Source organism: Lithobates pipiens, unplaced genomic scaffold (genome assembly GCF_037356315.1).
Source record: "Lithobates pipiens isolate NorthernLeopardFrog02 unplaced genomic scaffold, aLitPip1_a1.2 Scaffold_18, whole genome shotgun sequence".
NCBI classification, from domain to species: Eukaryota; Metazoa; Chordata; class Amphibia; order Anura; family Ranidae; genus Lithobates; species Lithobates pipiens.
This window is the reverse complement of record NW_027507758.1, coordinates 569,246,021-569,258,230: the sequence shown is the minus strand read 5'-3', so window position 1 is coordinate 569,258,230 and position 12,210 is coordinate 569,246,021. Positions and strand designations below refer to the sequence as shown.

The window sequence follows — 12,210 nt, the reverse complement described above, 5'->3', positions numbered from 1 at the left end:
CTGGCTGCTAGAGGTTACAGCACACATTATGGCTCACTGTTATTTTCAAGAGGTTACATGACTTCTGCTTGTTGATTGGTTGCTAGTGATTACTGTACATCGACACTGATTGCTAGAGGCTACTGAACATCTATACCACTCACTAATTGGTTATTAGAGGTTACTGCACATTATTACTGCTCACTGATTGTTTGCTAAAGGTTACAGCACATCATCTCTGATGCTGAGGCACCATATTATTTGGAAAACAGGTTTGCATTAAGGTGAAAAAACATGAAGGTTTACAACCCCTTTAATGTAAAATGAATTAATTCAACCTTTTAATAGCATGGCTGTTGGAGAACTCAAATGCAAAGATGCCAACACTCAGAGTCCCCATCAATTATAGTGTAGGACTACCCCCCGCAAGGGCTGCTGGTAACTGCCTTTCCTATTCCTGCACAGCCAGGCAGCATGCATTTGTCACTTGCATCCGGACACAAGAAGTTAGTCTCTTGGCTTTTGTTTTGTTGTTTTTATTAGGGATAATAACTTGCATGGGGTAGAGGAGTTATGGGATGCCCAAATTTATGAAAAAATACTAGGGAAAATGTCCTTCTTCTGTACAAAGTAAGGATCCTGGACTGCCCTTCTTCCTAGGCACCCAGAATCTGCAGCAAAAGTCCCTTGAGGACTAGGAGCTCTTAGTTCCCTTTAGCACATTAGCACAATATGTTGTAAACTGCATACAGGAGTATCTTCTCTCTATTGTGAACTGCTCCCAGTTCCACTGCCTGCAGGAACTACCAGCCCTCCTGGCTGATTGTCTACCAGCCCGCCTGGTTGTTCCAAAGATTTCAAAGGGCACGGGATAGAAAGAGTTAAGCACCTCACTGTTCTTTTGAAAGTTTGCAACACATGGCAGTCTCTCCCCTTGTGAACCCTTGGCTGTGCTGATGTACTCACTCTGTCCTCTTTGCTTCCTGCTGCTCCTTAGTCAAAATTCCTTCTCAAACCCTCATGCTGATAGGATCTTCCAAAGCCAGCCTTAGCCCAGCCTGGAGGTGGAGCACCCCTAGACCCTGGGGTCCCCTTCTAGGCCGCATACAGCCTCCTCGGCACTCTATCTTCCACTCAACCTCCTGCTGGCTCTCCCATTTTTAAGGGCTTATCCATCCAGCCCACCAGGACATTTTGCCTGGAGATTGATAGACTCTCCTAGATGTGCAGATTATGACCTCCTGGCCTCTGCCCACTAACTTCCAGAAGCTTCTACAAGCTTCTAGATCCAAAGGGAGGTACCAGAGACCTGCCTCTGTAGAGCCATCCAACCTTACCTGCATAAATGACTAGTACCTACTCAAAACGAAAGTTGGCCATAGATGGATCAAAATTCCACCAGTTCAACAGGAGACGGAAAATTTTTAATCCATCTATGGGCAGGCTGGTTTTACTGAAGTTGATCTGTTGATCAATCATCCTGTTGTTTTTTTTTTTGTACAATCACTGCTCCCTGATTTAGCTGGCAAGCAGTGATCATTGTATTCTGACGGTGGGGAAGCCTCCTGCTGTCAGAATTCAATAGTGTAATGGGAGGGATTGCTCCATCAACACTGCCTATGTTGATGGGGGAATTGAGCACTTTTCTTTTTTTAACCTGTGCATATTTTATGGATAGTCTCAGATCTGAAATTCAGTGGGCTTACCCTTAAATATACAGTGTCTGATAATACTAATAGCTGGCAAGATGTGCATCCAGGACCCACAATAAAACCAAAACCACAAAGGAACATAAAAATGTGGGACCTTTTCAGGGACAAAAAGTTCCAAACATGGGTACTGTCACAGTAAATTAAGGACAGTTCTTTCTTATTTCTTTGGCCATTATTGTGAATTTCTTGCTCCATTTTTTTGTGAGGGAAAATGTCAATACAGTACATGACCCCCATGTCCTGCTTTATTTGTTTACAGAAGAAGCAAATGCTAGTTTTAAAGGGAAAGTGCGGGGTGATGGCGAGGTTACAGAAAGATGCACAGCTGCTTGAGGTCAATAGAGAGAAGAACTGCGGGTTTCCTACTGGCTACAAACACTGTCCTATTTTAGAATATTCCATTTAGAACAGAACTGTAAGAAAAACATAAATACAGAATAATAAAATATGTATCCAGCTGGCAAGAGGTTGCTTTTGCTCAAAAGAGCATATGGTGGCCATACACTTCGATAAATGATTGATTGATTTTCTTATCGGTCTCTTCTGATCAGAATAATTGATTATTATTATTATTATTAATAATATTTATTATAATTATTTATTATAATTATTTATTATAATTGTTTATTTATCAGAATAATCAGAAAAGTCAACAACCCATTTAATCGATATGCCACACAGTGCATTTCAAATAAACTGTTAGGATATAATCGTAATTTATGAGCATAATTTATCGATCGCATTTTTTTTTTCCTACCATGTAAGCTCATAATCTGATTGATCCTTTTCAAAAACAAAGTATATAACCCAAACTCGCTCATCCATGTCTTTATGGACCTTGCTTTGTGCACTGGTGCGCAGTCATGTTGAACAGGAAGGGGTCATCCCCAAACTGTTTTCACAATATTGGGAACATGAAATTGTCCAAAATGTTTTGGTATGCTCACGCCTTAAGAGTTTCCTTCACTGGAACTAAAGGGCCAAGACTAACCCCTGAGAAACAGCCCCCACACCATAATCCCCCCTCCACCTAATGATTTGAACCAGTGCACAAAGCAAAGTCCTTAAAGACATGGATGAGCGAGTTTGGGGTGGAAGAACTTGACCGGCTTGCACAGAGTCTCCATTCAAGCCGATAGAACACCTTTTGGGTGAATTAGAGTGGAGATGGCAAGCCAGGCCTTCTCGTCCAACATCAATGTCTGACCTCACAAAAATCGCTTCTGGAAGAATGGTCAAACATTCCCAATAGACACACTCCTAAACCTTGTGGACAGCTTTCCCAGAAGAATTGAAGCTGTCATAGCAGCAAAGGGTGGGCCAACTCAATATAGAACCTTTCCGACTAAGACTGGGATCAAAGTTCATTTGTGTGTAAAGGCAGGTGTCCCAAAACTTTTGGCAAAATAGTATATATATATATATATATATATATATATATATATATATATATATATATATATATATATATATATATATATATATATATATATATATATATATATTTACAGTTTGTCAGTTTGTTTTTCCTTATTACATTTATGATATTCTATATCATGTGGTACAGGAAGTTATATAGCAGCCCTTTTCACCCAGGGTTCTGTACTGCCCTATGCTTATGAACTTTTTAGCTGTCTGTAAGGGGGGGGGGGGTCATTCCACTGATCAACTATGTAAGGGTTCTTCCACTGACCACAAAAATATGTAATTCTTTTCACACTGGCTACTAAATCAAGGGGGTCCTTCTTCCACTAACAACAAACATAAGGGGTTTCTTCTCCCACTGACCACTAAACTAAAGGTGTTCCTTCTCCCACTGACCATTAAAATAAGGGGGTCTTACCCCACTGAACTTCACTATGTAAGGGTTCTTCCACTAACCACAAAAATATGTGGTCCTTTTCTTATTGATACCTAAAACAGGGGGCTTCTTCTCCCACTAATCACAAAAATAAGGGTTCCTTCTCCCACTGACCAATAAAATAAGAGGGTCCCTTCCTTCTCACACTGATCATTAAAATAAGGGTGGTCCTTCTACCACTGACAACTAAAATAAGAAGGTCATTCTCCTACTGACCCTAAAATAATGGTTTCTCTCTCCCATTGACCACTAAAATAAGGGTGTTTTTCTTTCATCTAAAATAAGGGGGACTGTCTCTCTCTGATCCCAAAAATAGGGGATTCCTTCTCCCACTGACCACTAAAATAAGGAGGTCTTTCGCCCTTCGACCACAAAAATAAGGGGTTCCTTCTGCCACTGACCACTAAAATAAGGGGATCTTTCTCCCAATGGCCACTAAAATAAGGGGACTCTTCTCCCATAGACCACTAAAATATGAGGGTATTCCTCCCACTGACCACTAAAATAAGGGGTTCCTTCTGCCACTGACCACTAAAATAAAGGGGTCTCTTACTGACCACTGAAATAAGGTTTTTTTTTTTCTCCCACTGACCACTAAATTAAGGGGTTCCTTCTCTCATGGATAACTAAACTAAGGCAGTCCTTCCCCCACTGACCTCTAAAATAAGGGGTTCCTTCTGCCACTGACCACTAAAATAAGGGGGCCCTTCTCTCACTGGCAACTAAAATAAGGGGGTCCTTCTCTCACTGGCAACTAAAATAAGGTGTTCCTTCTCCCACTGACCACTAAAGTATAGGGGGTCTTTCTCCCACTGACCACTAAAGTATAGGGGGTCTTTCTCCCACTGACCACTAAAATAAGGGGGTTCTTCTCCCATTGACCACTAAAATAAGGAGATTCTTCTCCCACTCACCATTAAAATAAGGGGGTTCTTCTCCCTTTTCCACTGATCAACTAATTTAGGCTGGTGCTTTTCCACTGCCCATCAGTATAAAGGGGCTTAACAATTTGTTCCTGCCTGTGAGTCTTTTCTGACCATTATTAATAATATTATACAGGATTTATAAAGTGTTCACAGTTTGCGCTGCACTTTACAAAAAAAAAAAAGGGAGACAGTACAGTGACAATACAAATCCATTCAAATAGGGTCAGGAGGGCTTTGCTTGCAGGAACCTTTATTTTTATACTTTACCTTTTTTGATTATTACTAAAAATGAATGTGTCAGAGCAAAAGGGATGTTAAAAATGATTTGCCCTGGGTGTCAAATAAACTAGGTAAGTCACCTCTTTAATTTCCTATTTATTAATTTATCTTCAAATTATTGATCATGATAGTGCACCAGGAGCTGTAGTAATCATTTCAAGGGTTCCTCTGTATTAAAAAAAATAATCTTGATAAAGGTGGGTATGTAGGAAAAAGAATGATCGTTTCTGAGAAGTATTTTTACCTAGTGTGTCGTACTTTAAAAATGAACATTGAAGGAGGATAAACAAGGGGCAGTGTAAATACTATAGCTAAATAGACCTTAAATAGTATTTATACGATTCATACATTAAAACTTGCAATTTCCTTTGTCAAAACCCCTCAGCTCTTTGCATTTGTATTTTTAGTGTAAAAGGCTATAAAAAAGGTAAGCTGATTATTTTTTTTATTAATTATTAATGAATTTTAATAAAAAGTGTCTCAAAACAAACCCAAAAATATCTACGGAGGAAGAAAAGCGTGTATTATAAAACATTGCATAAGTCATAGCTATAGTGCCATACTAATTCCGGGAATTTTTTTTGCTGCAAAGTGCTAGTTTTGCAAAGATGTCAAATTTCAGAAGAATACATAAAAAAATAGGCTACAGAAAAATAAAGTTTAAAAATGGAAGACAAATAAATTCAAATGTCAAAAGCCACCCTCTAATGAGTTTTTATATTTAAGACAAAAAAAACAAAAGAGGGAGAAAATATAGAGAAAAAAAAAAGGAAAACTGACAATTTAAAACTTTATAAGTAGGCACCAGTAGAGTCTTTTCAAATTTTCAATTTCATTTATTTATTAAATATTATATTAATCTTATTTATTAAATCTTTGAGGGTCAAGTGAACAGTCTTCATTTAGTAGCTCTCCACATGTACCCTCTGTTATTCGTATTTTGATAACATTTGGCAAATTGCTATTTACAAAGCAGATAAGTTCAAATTTTGTAAGAAAAAAAAAAGCTTGAGGATTAATATTTTAGATGTAAGTGGTGCACAAATTTATTGCAATATAAACCTCTCCCTTTACCTCAAAAAGACTTTTCCATTTTTTTTAAACTTTGCCTTTTTTTTATTTTACTTTCACAACAAAAACGAGCTGTTCCTGTAGATCCCTGTTTTATAGCTACATGGGGAAATGTCCTGTAAAGTCTAACGGAAAACCAGCAAAGCAAGGAATTGTGAACTTGATGCACTTTCCAATCCCTTCATAAATAAATCCCCTTAAATATGTATGGTGTTTCACATTACCACAACATCATATCCTGTACTTGCACCCAGTGATAAAACAACAACCACAGCAATAAAAAAGAGGAAATAAAATACATAGCCATGAAAGTTTCCGAAATTTAAAAAAAAAAATTAATTTTATAAATCTCTGAGATGTCTAACTTCGGTAAACCTTCATCAATTTTTTTTTTTTATTAATGAAGATTTTTTTTTTTTTACTTAAAGGTTTCTTTCACACGGTACTTTTTAATTAGGACATAAGAATGATATATTACAAGGAACATTCCTAAATCATTAAAAAGATTTTAAATTTTTGTCTTTGTCAATTTTCCGTTATTTTTAGTCACATTTACGCCATGATATAATTAGTCAACCAAATAATCCAGTTTACAAGCTTTGTAGAATTCTTAGGCTGCCAGTCAAGGAAAAAGCCCGAGGCCTCTCCATCAAGTTTCCCCATGCATGTGACTCGGTCTCCATGGCTACGGGCTACATCTGCTGACACCCAGCTTACTATTTACTGCTTAATTAAGAATTTCACGCTCAGACCTTTTTTTCTGCCTTCAAGAACAAGAAGTTACTGTTGGAGAAACTCCACATTTTCAGATACCGTACAAGGAATGTCTTTTCTTGAAGACTTGACAGTTAAGAGTGCATAAAAAAAAATGCCCTTTAAGCATCGAAGATGTCACCCTTCCATCAAAAAAAAAAAAAAAAAAAAAAATGAAATGGGGTAGGGATAATGAGCGTGTAGGATATCAAACGAAGGATGTTTGCTTGAGCTTTGGAGAAAGAGAGGAAAAAAAAAAGTGGAAAAGGCCTTCAAGCATTTGCCACTTCAAAAGGAGAAGGTCCGCCTTGTCAGCAGCCTTATAAAGCATCATTTGTTCCCATTTGACTTATGCAAAAGGTCTGGTATGTTAGTGTGCTAGTGTCCCCCCCCCCCCACCCCGTCTTGCAGACGCAACTCCCCTCTCCGAGTCCCGTGCGTCAGCAGTTAGGCAGCTGGGCCCAAAACAACATCACTCAAAGCGTATAATCACTTGACTAAGTGTTAACAATGGAGACTTGTAGGGGGGCGGCTAGGGGAGGTCTTCATTACAATAGAAACACAATTATTGCAGCTGCTGGGAGGGCAATAACTCTTCATATAAAAGGCTTGAGACCTCGTGAACGAGGGGGAAGTCTGACTTTATTATTTATATCCTGACTTTTGGACGCACGGTGCCAGTGCCGACGGGGTGCCTCCAGCTGCCCGTTCTTCCACCTTCCCCAGTAATTGTCCATTCTGTCAGGGGTTAAGTTACTTTTGACCCCACGTCTTTATCTCAATGAACGATTTTTAAGGGTAACACTGTTAAATAGTAGCAGGGGTGCATTAAACCACAAAGGGATGGTTATAAATTCATATCAGATGCTACTTGATTCACAAGTGGGCTTGTAAATTCACACGGGCCTGTCTCAGATGGGGGGACGTGAGGGGACAAGGGGATCATTCAGAGATTGAGCAGCTGAAAACAAGGTTGTCAATGATGCTTTTTGTTACGCCTCAAATAAGGAACTTCGATCAAGAGGAGAACCTGGATCTTTAGTCCGTGTGAGGAAACGTCTGCAATCCAAGTGGAAGCGAACATAAACAACCCAGATGCTACAAGTCACTTAGAGCCCTCCCATCCCCACCCAGCTTATACACGGAGGCAATGAAACTGAAAAAGAACATCACTAGCACAACAGTTTTAGGCTGTGGATGTGAAAAAGTGAGAAAAAAATAAATAAGATTGCCTTTAAAATGAATGACTATACAATATCTATTAGAAAAAAATAATAATAATAAAAAATGATTTTTTTGCAATACATTTAATAGATAAATGGATAGAAGGATTAATAGACATAATTTTAATTAAAATATATATATATATTTTGCAATACATTTAATAGATGAATGGATAGATAGATTAACAAACGTCATTTTAATTAAAAAATATGCATGTAAACATATGTAAAACAAAACACAAAAAGTAAACAAAAAGTAAAAAGTTTACATTTAATAGATGTATGGATAGATAGATTAACAGACATTATTTTAATTAAAAATTGTGCATGTAAACATATGTAAAACAAAACACAAAAAGTTATTAAAAAGTAAAAAAAATTACATTTAATAGATGAATGGATAGATAGATTAACAAACGTCATTTTAATAAAAAATATGCATGTAAACATATGTAAAACAAAACAAAAAAAGTAAACAAAAAGTAAAAAGTTTACATTTAATAGATGTATGGATAGATAGATTAACAGACATTATTTTAATTAAAAATTGTGCATGTAAACATATGTAAAACAAAACACAAAAAGTAAATAAAAAGTAAAAAATACATAAGAGCAGGGCCCTCTGATTCCTCTTGCACCAAATTGTAATGTAACTGTAATGTCTGCCCTCATGTTGTAAAGCGATGCGCAAACTGTTGGCACTATATAAAACCTGTATAATAATAATAATAATAATAATAAGTAACCATAGTAAACAGAATAAAAAAAAGTTTTGTTGTGTGCTGCTCTGAAGTTTTTTGTTTCAAATTGTTTTTTTTCTTTTACTGTTTTGGCCACAACTGATTTTTCAAATGATCTACTGTACCTCCATATATTTTTACAAACAAAATAAATATGATTTTTTTTTTTATGGTCACATATTTTTTTTTTTTTGGCAGTTCCTGAAAAATTTAAACATTATTTATGTAAAAAATGTTCTATAATGGGACCAGATCACAAACTACTGAGGTTCTAGCAAGAAATATAAGAAACATAACAGCTATTAAGAGTCTTGAGATGAGTGAACTTATTTTTCTGACTTTTATCATGGAATAATAAGTAACTTGTTAAAAATAGGTTATCCTTTAAATTAAAGTATTTTCTGTAAATTTACAGAAAATATAATACAGACTATATATATATATATATATATATATATATATATATATATATATATATTATTATACAGAAAATTGAACACAAATATCTCATGGGGATTTAAGGCCCCTTAATACAGGGGAATAGTGTATTTTAAAGAGTACCCGTCTGAGTAGTCATTGTAGCATATACACATTACAAAGTCATTTTTGCTTTGACTTTTTACTGTTTTGCTCACTGCTCCATATTTTTAATACTGAACTTCAGATTTGTACACAGATTTGTGGGTGTTCCCTCAAGAGGCCATCTCTATATCAGCAAATCTGTTTGGCATACATGAATAATAATAATCGCTAAGATAAGCTCAGTTAACACTATTGACATAGACATGGGCACAGGGTGTGCCAGGTGTGTCTGGGCACACCCTAATTACCCTGTGTGGTGCAGATTTCACTTGTTTAGACCCTTGATATTTCACCATGCCCCCTAACTGGTGTCCTAAAAAAAATTGTAAAAAAAAGAATAATTAAAAAAAAATATTGTAAAAAAATAATAAAAAATAAAATAATAAAAATAAAAACTACTGACACCGTCCACTGCCTCTGCCCTACTGACACCATCTATTGCTCTACTGATGCTTTCAGTATATATACACATGCACACACACGCATATGTGTTTAATTTTTGGGGTGCGCACCCTAATGCAATAGGCTGTGCACACCTATGACTATAAAGGTGTGTTGTTTGCAGTCACCTTAGATTTGGTCTGTAATGTTCATGAGCTTTGTTCGTAAGATGAAGGTGCATTCACTATGATCACCCAAACATGTAATTATATATTTTACAAAGTGAACATACTTGAGAGCCCATTTACATTTGTGCGGTAAATAATGAGCATTGCATTAAGGCAAAAATGAGCATTGCATTAAGTGAAAATAATGGGCTATGAATGCACCAAAAGGTTCCTAATACTGGACATGCCAGAAAAGTTTTTAAAGCAATGCACTGAAACACTATGATTTGTTGCCATGTGTTGCAGCGTAATATCTTGCCTTAGTGTGTTGGGGAGCAATTCAAAATGAGTGGCACCGCAATGTATCAATAGATGTAACGTGTGTTGCGTCTCATTGTGGAAACACATGTGTTAACCCGGGTAGGTATACACACACGTCAATTTCTTTTTTGTTTTACCAGTACGCTGAATGAAAAAAAAAAAAAATGGATTCCCCTATCCACACAGGTGTGGTGGATGCAGGGATCTTCCCCAGTGCGCTATTGTATTCTGACAGCGGGGATCAAATTAAAGTTGGTGTATGAATATAGATCTAAATGCTCAAGACAAACATAGATCTATACTCAGACAAAAAAAGTACCAAAAAACCCATAAACCAAAAAATAAAATAAAAAATGGGGCAGACTCAATGGACCACTTGGTCTTTCAACTCTCTAATTTGCTCTTTTATAGTTTGTTAAAGTACAACTTTTTTTTTTTTTTTCGTTTTTCATGGAATGGAGAGGGGATTAGAATACTTGTCTGTGCCCCCATTAGGGAGATTCACCCTCTCTATTTGCCCTGTTTACTATTACCATTGAAAGTAAAAGAAAATCTCAAAAGTTTGGGTTGTCCCCAGAAAGTTATTAGAGTGAATATCTTCCAATGGGGACACTAGTTACAGTGACAAGAGATTCCCTTAATTAGCAGGGATTTCCTCTCACTTCCTGTTTTGGATATGGGACAGGGAGTGGAGGTAAATCTCCCAAATAGGACACAAAATAAACCTTACAGGGGTCATAACTCTCCCTTACTCGATCCAAAATGAAAAAAATACGTTTTTATAGTTCTACTTTATGTTATTCCAACAGTACCATTCAACAGAGGTTCTGCCGACCAGGGAAGGCACTACACAGATCAAAATTCAGCTGCTTCAGAATTTTGATTATTATTACTGAAGACAAATTTTTCATATAGAGTGTGTATGTTGGAGGACGGAGTTACATCCCATTATTTCTCTTTTATTTAAAATTCTGTACAACCTACTGAATGCGCTAATGTACAAAGAGGTGTAGATATTATTTTTAGGGGGGGTCCCGAGAACTAAAAACAATTTGTTGCGTTCTGCCATTAGGTAATCTATTCTAGAGTCTCCCTTTAGATAGAGAACTAGCATACCATTGGAAGATACTGGAAGATATGCCCTCTGTTAACTTTCTAGGGGCAACCCGACATTTGAGATTTTCTTTTACTTTCACTTTCAATGGTGATATATTTCTTATAGCAAGCAACATTTTAAAATTAAAAATGAAGAGTTGTCTTTTAAATATAAAAAAACGAAAGTGAACTAAAAAAAAAGTGTTGTGTTCCTCCATTAAGGTAAGCTGTTCTAGAGTCTACCTTTAAATAGAGAATTGGCACACCACTGTAATATAATCCTTATTACAAGCAATATCGTGAAGTCTTTTAAATCTAAAAAAAATAAAAATAAAACTGAACTCCAGCTAAAAGTGACATAAAATTGAATAGCCTAAATAAAAATAAAATAACAAAGTAGGCTTTTGCTGCAATATTTTCCTTCAATCCCGAGGTGCCCCCCAAAATACTGCCACTAGATATCCTCGATCTAATGGGCAGCATAATTTACTCCACTTTCTCTGATTTCAGCCCAGTCTGTGACTGGACAGTGAAAGTAGAAGTAGCACAGTGGTGAGCTTATTTCTCTGTCACTCTGCTCTATCTTCCTATCAGCACGCTTCTTGTTAGCAAATTAACCGTTTGGCTCCTGCTTGTAAAGGGGCAGTATTACTTGACAACCTGAATATTCAGCTTAGCATGTAAGGTAAAGCCACTTTTACATCTAATCATGTGCAATCCTGTTTTTTTTTGTTTTTTTTTTCGTATAAAACAAAATCTTTTTTTCCTATTTTTTAAATAAATGCTTTGCAAATGATTGGATCTTCAGAATGAATATAGTCACACCATATTCACTTTGCAAAGTCAACACTCCTTTTAAAACCAAGAAACAAAGAAAACCCCCTAGGGGTGGGACTTTAAAGGCACTACCATATGAACAGACAATAGTAGAAAAATATAAAGTATTTATTAAGGAACACATATAAAATATTGCACATAACCATGGATGCACATATACACAAAATGCAAAGCAAAGATATACCGGTAGCTTCCTGAAGGGTTCAGGAAGCTATAGATTTTTTTTTTTTTTTTTTTTTTTACAGTTTTTGTATACGTGCATTCATGGTTATGTGCAATATTT

The 12,210-nt window shown here is 36.3% G+C and overlaps 1 protein-coding gene across 2 annotated transcripts in view; it reads left to right on the top strand.

Moving 5' to 3' along the window:
* Positions 1 to 12,210, top strand: part of PKHD1 (PKHD1 ciliary IPT domain containing fibrocystin/polyductin) — a 975,887-nt gene that overhangs the window by 603,725 nt on the left and 359,952 nt on the right. The window lies entirely within an intron of this gene.